The 8987-nt window shown below is 46.8% G+C and overlaps 1 protein-coding gene across 1 annotated transcript in view; it reads right to left on the reverse strand.

Moving 5' to 3' along the window:
- The window catches only part of CCDC92 (coiled-coil domain containing 92), a 139594-nt gene extending 131830 nt beyond the window's left edge, over nt 1-7764 (reverse strand). The window contains exon 1 of the mRNA XM_075110347.1: nt 7609-7764. The gene's annotated coding sequence lies outside the window, so the exon portion shown is untranslated. The remainder of the gene's footprint in view (nt 1-7608) is intronic.
- Between the last annotated feature and the right edge of the window lie 1223 nt (nt 7765-8987).

The following is an 8987-nucleotide window of genomic DNA, read 5'->3' on the forward strand; positions in this document are numbered from 1 at the left end:
AGCCATCTCCCCCATTGTCCATCACGTGTCGCTGTGTCATGCCCTATTTTCTACATGCCACATCTCAACAGGCAGTTTGCAAGCTGTGGTTGTCCTTCCAAGCTTTATAAATGTGCTAAATGGGATGGATACATGGAGAAGAAATGTGCCATTGACTGTTAGACATTACAGGAGGGAATAATGTGTCATAAATCACAGAAACACAACACTATCACAACAGGCTAGCCAAGAATAAGAAATATAAGGGTCCTTATAATGACACCTATTTGTTGAGTCAAGGATTTCATCTGTAAGCTGTTCAGTGAGGCTTTACATCTCTCCTCTGGTCCTGCATTCTAAATGATCACTTAAAAAAAATCTGAAAAAAATGTTTTGTTTTTTTCTTGGGGAGAGTTATCATCACTGTTATCCACGCTTCTTCTATTTTTCTAAAAACTCCAGAAAATCTTAAGCTGTGAAACACTTGATTTTTTGAAAGATTTTTTAATTCTTCAGAGTAGTTTTTGGTGTGCTCTTGTTTTTCTTTAACCATGCTTAGAACAGAAGCATCCTTCCTTCTAAGATATTTTCCTTTGCTTGTCACAAAACTAAACAGGCTAGAAAAACAGAAGTAGAAACACAGCGTATGTAGAAATCAGGGAGAGTAAACACACCACCAGAGAGACACCTAGTTCCCGCTCTCAGTGGAAGAGTAACTGAAGGAAACACATTAGAATCATAGAATCATTTAGGTTGGAAAAGACCTTTAGATCATCAAGTCCAACTGTTAACCTAGCACTGCCCAGTCCACCACTAAACCATGTCCCTAAGCACCACAGTTACACATCGCTAAATGCCTCCAGGGATGGTGACTCACCTACTTCCCTGGGCAGCCTCTTCCAGTGCTTGACAACCCTTTCAGTGAATAATTTTTCCCTAATATACAATCTAAACATCCCCTGATGCAACATGAGGCTATTTCCTCTTGTCCTATCACTTGTTACTAGGGACAAGAGACCGACACCCAACTTGCCACAACCTCCTTTCAAGTCATTGTAGAAAGTGATAAGGTCTCCCCTCAGCCTCCTCTTCTCCAGACTAAACAACCCCAGCTCCCTCAGCCACTCCCCATCACACTTGTCCTCCAGACCCTTCACCAGCTTCTTTGCCCTTCTCTGGACAAGCTCCAGCACCTCAAGGTCCTTCTTGTCCCGAGGGGCCCAAAACTGAACCCAGGATTCGAGGTGTGGCCTCACCAGTGCAGAGCACAGGGGCACCATCCCTGCCCGGCTCCTGCTGGCCACACCAGTGCTGACACAAGCCAGGATGATGTTGGCCTTCTTGGCCGCCTGGGCACACTGCTGGCTCATGTTCAGCTGGCTGCTGAGGAACACACCAGGTTCTTTTCCACCAGGCAGCTCTCCAGCCACTCTTCCCCAAGCCTGTAGTGTTGCCTGGGGTTGTTCTGACCCAAGCGCAGGACCCGGCACTGAGCTCCATTGAACCTCATACAATTGGCCTTGGCCCATTGATCCAGCCTGTCCAGATCCAGCTGTAGAATATTCCTACCCTCAAGCAGCTCAACACTCCTGCCCAACTTGGTGTTGTCTGCAAACTTACTGAGGGTGCACTTGATCCCCTCATCCAGATTGTTGATACAGATATTAAACAGAACCGGCCCCAACACTGAGCCCTGGGGAACACCACTTGTGACCAGCTGCCAACAGGATTTAACTCCATTCACCACAACTCTTTGGGCGCAGCCATCCAGCCAGTTTTTTACCCAGTGAAGAAAATGCCCATCCAAGCCATGAGCAGCCAGTTTCTCCAGGAGAATGCTGTAGAAAACAGTGTGAAAGGCATTACTAAGGTTGAGGTAGACAACATCCATAGCCTTTCCCTCACCCACTAAGCAGATCACCTTGTCACAGAAGGAGATCAGGTTAGTCACACAGGACCTGCCTTTCACAAACCCATGCTGACTGGGCCTGATCACCTGGTTGTTCTGTACATGCTGAGTGTTGGCACTTAAGATGATCTGCCACATACCTTTCCTGGCACCAAGGTCAGACTGACAAGCTTGTAGATCCCTGGAACGTCCTTCTGGCCCTTCTTGTAGCTGGGCATCACATTTGCTAATTTCCAGTCAACTGGGACCTCCCAGGTTAGCCAGGACTGCTGATAAATGATGGAAAGTGGCTTGGTGAGCACTTCTACCAGCTCAGTACCCTTGAGTGAATCCCATCCGGCCCCATAGGCTTGTGTGTGTCTAAGTGGTTTAGCAGGTCACTAAGCATTTATTCTTGGACTATGGGGCTTCATTCTGCTCCCTGCCCCTGTCTTCCAGCTCAGGGGGCTGGGTACCCAGAGAACAACTGGTGTTACTGTTAAACACTGAGGCAAAGAAGGCATTAAGTACCTCAGCCTCTTCCTCATCCTTTGTCACTATATTTGCCCCTGCATCCAATAAAGGACAGAGATTCTCCTTAGTCCTCCTTTTGTTGCTAATGGATTTATAGAAACATTTTTATTAGATGTCTTAGCAGACATGGTGTTTCTTCTCCTGCTCCCATTGCTCTTCTTCAGGCTTTCATTCCTCCAACTCTGTTCCTTTGCAGGATTTCATCACCAGGCTTTATTGGTCATATTTTCTCATTGTAAGGTGTGATTCTTCTTATGTAAATAAAAGGTCAATCCTTCCATGAAGAAGGATTTGATTTTGATATTTTTTTCTTCAATTAAAGAAATGGTTCCTTTAGGCTCCACAATCTCAGGTAGCTTAAATGGGCTGACTAACCTGCTGTTTTTAATTTAATAAGCCAGCTCTAAATACACGCAGGGGTTTTTTTTGTTTAATTTTTTATTTATTTTATTTTTTTTTATTTTTTTTATTTTTTATTTTAAATAGGCTATTTATCTGTGTCTCTTGGAGGGCCTGATAATAAGAAAGTAAGAATGCCCCAGGCAAGGTTGGCACTAAATCGTCTACAGATCAGAAGACACATCCCTCCAGTTTTTAAGCTTTGTGGTTCAAGTTACCTGTTACCACAGCGGCATCAGTGCTATGCATCCTTGGAAGCCCTACCATTAGATTTGCAGTGCTAAGCAAGCCCTAGCTGTCCACCAGTGATTCTGAAAATTGTTAGGTCTCAGCAAGTGAATTGATCTTTCACCAGTAATGTCACCATTAGCTCTTCTACTCTGCCCTGTGGATGGAATGGAGGCAGCTACAGTCAGACCTTACTCTGAGTAATTATTCAAATAGAACTCATCAGCATTAGTAGGAAACCATGCTGTAAACATTTGTTATCCCAGACTTTCACTGAACAGGCAGTCCACTTCCAGCTGGGCCATCTGGGGACAGCCATAAGCATGAATCTGGAGCCTGTCTGGGACTTGCTCTTCTCAACCTGAAGACAGATGCTGTGAGCACTGCTGGTCATTGTCCACAGCAAGGAGGGCAAGAACTACACAGAGACACTGAGTATAGTGCTCAGTCCAAATGAACAAAGCAAGACTCAGTTTGGAGCAGAAAGAGATCACCTACCCTCCAGGCAGGGTGTTAATTCAGCCCTCCATTCACTTTCTGGCAATAGACTTCACAATACCCTTACAGCCTTAAACACCATGAGGTGCAAGTACCGATAATCTCCAAATGCTTTACTTGCACCGTAAAACAAGGTACCAGTCTTATTCCCATCCTGCAGTTGGACCTAGAGGCATGGTGGACTTGAGCCAAGCAGGGTCTGGTTCTCTGGAACGTGCTGCCACTGCCTCCCAAACAGGCAGCCTATTTGGCCTCTGCTAGTACCAGGCAAAGCTTTAGTTCTTTGGTTTTGATGCCTTATTCAAATCCCGCCGCAGTCCCTCCACACACCAGTTCAGTGTGAGAACAGGCCCGTTGGGGGTTGCAGAACATTCCCTGCAAGTGGGCAGAAGGGCCATGTAAAAATCAAATCCACATGACTATTTACAGGCAACCAAAGAGAGGGCTGCTCTTCCAAGAAAAACTTTTCCATGTAAAAGAATTCTTAATCTCCCCTTTGACTGTCATTGTTGAAATGATGGCTTCGCAGGCTTGAAATTTAAGACCCTATCGGCGTCTTTTCTGTTAGTTGTGATTTATGAATGGTTTCGCTGTTGATTATCCTCCAAGATTACAGCACAGCAGCCCTGACAGACAAGCAGAGGGAATTTCACAGGATAATGGGCAGGTCCTTCACCAGGGCAGTGAGGCAGGGACGTGTGTTTTGACTCAAGTATGTAACAATACCAGCAAATGCCAACTGGACTCCACCGGTAATAGAATAGTCTGTGTGTAGCATGCTCCTCAAAGGCAAGCAGAGTCAGCAGAAGTCTTTATGATGACTTCTCTGTGCTTCAGATCCTTTGCTCATTCTGTAATACACCATTCGGGATTTTTTTTTTTTTGCCTTGATTGTGGCACAAACTGTACAAACTGCAGTCAAATGTGAGATGGCAACATTTGCATATAACCCTATGCATGTTCGTCAAAGATCATCTGTCCTTACTACAATTGCAAAGTCTACTGTCTTGTCTGGGAGATGCACTGTCTTTATGTCAAACCCAAAATATTCAAAGGAAATTGGCTTCCTTTCATTTATTGCCAAGAACAGGCACTCCTGACCCCAGAAAAGAAGATTTTGTGGCTTTTGTTCTCATTTCCTGCTAGACAGTTTGTTCCAGCTCACTGCTAGGAGGGACTGTTTATCTGGTGAGGGTAACAGGGCCAGGGCAGGTGCAGCCACGACTTGAGGTAGCTGCATAGCATTCCAGTTGCTCCCACAGTGCAGGAATGACACAGTGCTAATAGGAGACGGGAACAAGCTACAAGCCCTTGTAGTGACTTGGCAAAGCCATAACTGAAGATGCTGCAAGGAGACAAGGTATCTCCTGAGAGAAGCTCTCAGAAGCAACTGCCTACGTTAGTTTGTTTCCTTCTGAGCTGTGGTCTCGCCTGCACCAGACAGCCAAGACTCAGAGTCCAGGTCAAAAAAAATTCTGATGTGGGGGCTGCCTAAAAATAAATGAGCAGACCTCTCAGGAGGTGATTTTATCTGTTGATAAATGGCCTCTGGTTTTCAGGGAGAAAGGTTCCTTTGATTTGAATTCTGCCATGCTGCTCTGCAAAATGAATCATTATTGGCATGTGGCTTCCAGGTCCAGCACGACGGATGTGCTTCCTGCTCTTCATATCATCATCTGGACCTGTGCAGGGAGCAGCGGTATGCCACCCTCATGCTTTGAATCATTTTGGGCTGAGGTGACCAACTCCATGAGGTGCCAGGCAAGGGCTTGATGTGCCTGGGTCCTGCTCTGTGGTCATCTTCCCCTCAGCGACGCTGCTGCTTTGGTGCCTTGCAACCCTGTTGTCAGCAACACACTGCAGAGAGGAAAGGCTGTACCTCCTTGGAGGGAACCAAAGAGCAGGGTTACATCCAACTGTGGCCCAGCCATTCTTACTGGGACTAGTTATGCTGTGGGTGTTCTGAAGGATCGGGTTCGACAGTGAACCAGAATGGACATTCCTAGCATTCTTCCCATTTTGCCACCCAGCCTGCTTCAGAAAAAGTCCTGATGTAGGTGTTTGTATCCTGTCTCTTTCTTCCCTCACTGTATTTGTCTTTCAAGCCTGGCAGCAGTGGAAGGAAACTTAGCACGTGACGCTGACATTCTGCCATGATTGTGGGATGGCAGATTCTTAAAGTACTCTAGCTAAGAGAATAGCTAGAAAAACATGAGGCAGAGGACTCATCAAAGCATGGAGAGGCTTGAATCCTAGCGGATTCAAGAAGGGATACTGGCTTTTATCCAGAAGTCCCTCTCTCATGACTTCCCACCTGTGCTGCATCATTTTATGCTAGTGATCTGACTGTTGATATACCTTACTAGTGAGATATTCATGGCCATAAGGGGCTGCTGGGTGTTGTAAGACAGTTGTACTGGATACGTGGTCTCGGCCAGAACCTGGACATAAGGAAGGAGGGCAGAGAAAAAGTTGGGGTTGCAGAGAGGCTGCAAGGGGATCCCAGGAATACCACCAGTGAGAGGAGTGCCAGACATGAGTCCCATGGCACTTGGCAAGGCAGCCAGTAGCAAAAAGGAACAACCAACCAAGCGTGTGGACAAAGCCCCAGCACTTAACTGAGGCATCTGTGAAGGCCACACAGCCCTCATCAGATTTTGGTTTGTAAAGCCTCACCTGGAAACCTCAGACAACTGAATGCAGCCCAGTGAGCCAAGGCGCAGATCACATTGCATCCCTGATGCTCTGCCCAATACCTAAGAAGTGCTGTCAATGCTACGTGTGGTATCACCAGCTTGGCATGCAGCAGGTGTCTGGTCCTGAGCAGCACCAAGCCCCTGCAGCTCCCAGCAAAGCCCAGGGGTTTCCTCACATGTGCTTCTTCACCCGTTTCAGGACTGGGCCTGGGAGTTGCATTTTATAACAAAATAGACCAATGAAAATAAAAGTTGGAGAAGCTCTGAGCAATGTGTGCTCCATAAAGTCCCCATTAATCGATGTTTTCAGAAATACACTTCTGCCTAAAACTAAATCTTAAAAGCTACAAGTCCTGCTGGATTTTTCCAGTTTTCTCCTACTTGAGTCCCCACTCCTTATTTATTGTTGTTTATTCCCAGCTAGGCAGTGTTATTCCTTCAGTGTTAGTGCTGGTAGTGGAGGCCACTGTCCCACAGCCAATGCCTTCACACACTGCTGCCCTTGTACCACTCTGTTTGCACCTGTTTGTCTACACTCAGCTGCTTCAGAAAACTTCCCTCCAGACTTTTCCTTCCTCCTTGTCCCACCATACACACAAGGGCCCAGTTTCCCTGTTCCCAAGCCAAGACACAGGAATGTACCAGTCCCTAGCGATTCCTTCCAGCAAATTAAGAATTGCTGAACTAAGGAGGGTTTCAGTAGAGCAACATGGCCTCGACTGAAAATCGCCACTTTTTTTTCTCTTTCACTAGGGCACCATGCAATATTTACATCCTGTTTCAACAGGTCTAATTCTACTACCCCATACATACATCTGTGTCTGCACACTGTATCCTTCACTGAGTTTCAATTCAGGCAAATTTTCACTGCCCAAGAGCCAGATGCTGTGGCCCCAGGAGGACTTCTGACCAGAGAACGCATCGTTTCCATCACAGCCATCAGGACATTTCGTACTACTTGCCCACTCTGTGCTTTACACAAGAGAGCTCCATCTTGGGTGAATGACCCACTACTAACTTTAAACAGAATAATAACAGCAACAACAACAATACCACCATAATATGTGCAGACCCATGCCCTGCAGAACCCAGCAGCAACTTAGCCAGTCATAAGTGAAGTCAATACCCCTACAAATGCCTGGGGATGCTCAACAGTGCCTAGTGTTTCAACTGTTTAATGCTCAGCAAACCCTAAACCGTGAACACCCACTTCTGTGCTGAACACATGTATTTTACTGAAATTTACCTTTACAAATATATGTTATTTAGCTCCAGGAAAAATTGGATTGTAGTTTCTCAAAACAAGAATCAGAAAAACACAGTCTCCCTGCAAGTGCTCCCCAAGCTAAAATATACCTCCCTAGGGGTAAAGGATAGTGTACTCACCCTGTCCGCTGTCCCTTTGTCCTGCTCTTTTTTATTCCTTGGTGGAAAGCATCTCTGAAGACACTCCTTCCCCTTGCACATATAATTTCACCAGTTCAGGAGAGGGGCAGGGGAACAGGGCTGCAGGGAAACTGCTGGGCTGAATGCCTGTAGTTCACAGTGTTAACTGGCTGGAGAATCCTATTACGTGATAGGTAGCAAGCCAGGGCCTAATTTATGGAAATTTTGACCTTCGGTCCCCTTTGACATTTTCAGATCAGCCATAGCCTGTGTGAGACATTAGAGCCCTTACAGTAAGGGGCTCTAAATCAGCCTGTGCTCCTGCTGGAGCTGACGAGCAGGTCAGAGGTAAGAATTCACTGAGGTTCGTGTGTGGGCTGCTCGGTGCCTGTCTGACATTTATAAATCAGTGACATTCCTCTGCACAGCTCAGTGCATACAGATCGCTTCAGTCACTCTGAGGAGGGCCCCTCATTTCAGTCAAGGGAGGATTTGGGCATCCTTGGCCTTTCCTTTTGACTCGAGCAAGAATAAGCCTAAACAAATCCAGCTTTATTAGCTGGCAAGTTCACCTACCACCATACAGTATGACCCGCTCCCTCAGGAGGATGGAGTGTGGGCCCTTTTAGGATCAAAACCAACCTCCAAGGACTTTGTGCCATCTTGAGGGATTCCATCTTGAGGGTTTGGGCGTGAAAGCCTTTATCCCTACATGCAATATCAGACCCCTGACAATGTCATCAGCTGCCATAACAAATATTGCATTTGTCAGTTTTGTAGCACAAACAACCGTGGTCCCATTCTGCTGGGTGCTGGGCCAACAGCTTGGACCAAGAGGAGGTAGCCAGCTGGATTTCAACAGTTCCCCATGGAAACCTATTTACTGTGAATAAAGCTCCACCGAGCTGAGCCGTATGAGTGGGCCTGCACCAAATTTCTCACAGTCTGGACTCTATGTAGAGAGAAAACATGATGAGAAAAACATAACCAGGGTTGTGGACAAGGTAACATTAACGTCAGCCAGCTATTGTGCAATAAACGTCCATATCGGCTTCAGCAAGCCCGACCTGTTTAACCGCTGTTTGCTTCTCCAAAACCTGAGGTTGATACTGACTCTCCGTTCCCCTCAGTGCTGGCAGTGACTGTGGCACACACTGCTCCTCCCGGCTAGCGGCTGTGCTGGGATTTGGGATGCCCTCCCATTGCATTTGTGGCTGCCCTGAACACACCATGGCTGGGATGGGGAGGCCAGCTCCTTGGTTGTGGACCAGCAGCTGTGGAGCCAGTCAAAGAGAGAGATGTTTGTTTCAGGCAGTGCTAAGCAGGAGGCATAAGGACTGCCATGAGGGCATGGCCACCGGCATGGGGACTGTGGCGGG

This window comes from Phalacrocorax aristotelis, chromosome 15 (assembly GCF_949628215.1).
Source record: "Phalacrocorax aristotelis chromosome 15, bGulAri2.1, whole genome shotgun sequence".
NCBI lineage: Eukaryota > Metazoa > Chordata > Aves > Suliformes > Phalacrocoracidae > Phalacrocorax > Phalacrocorax aristotelis.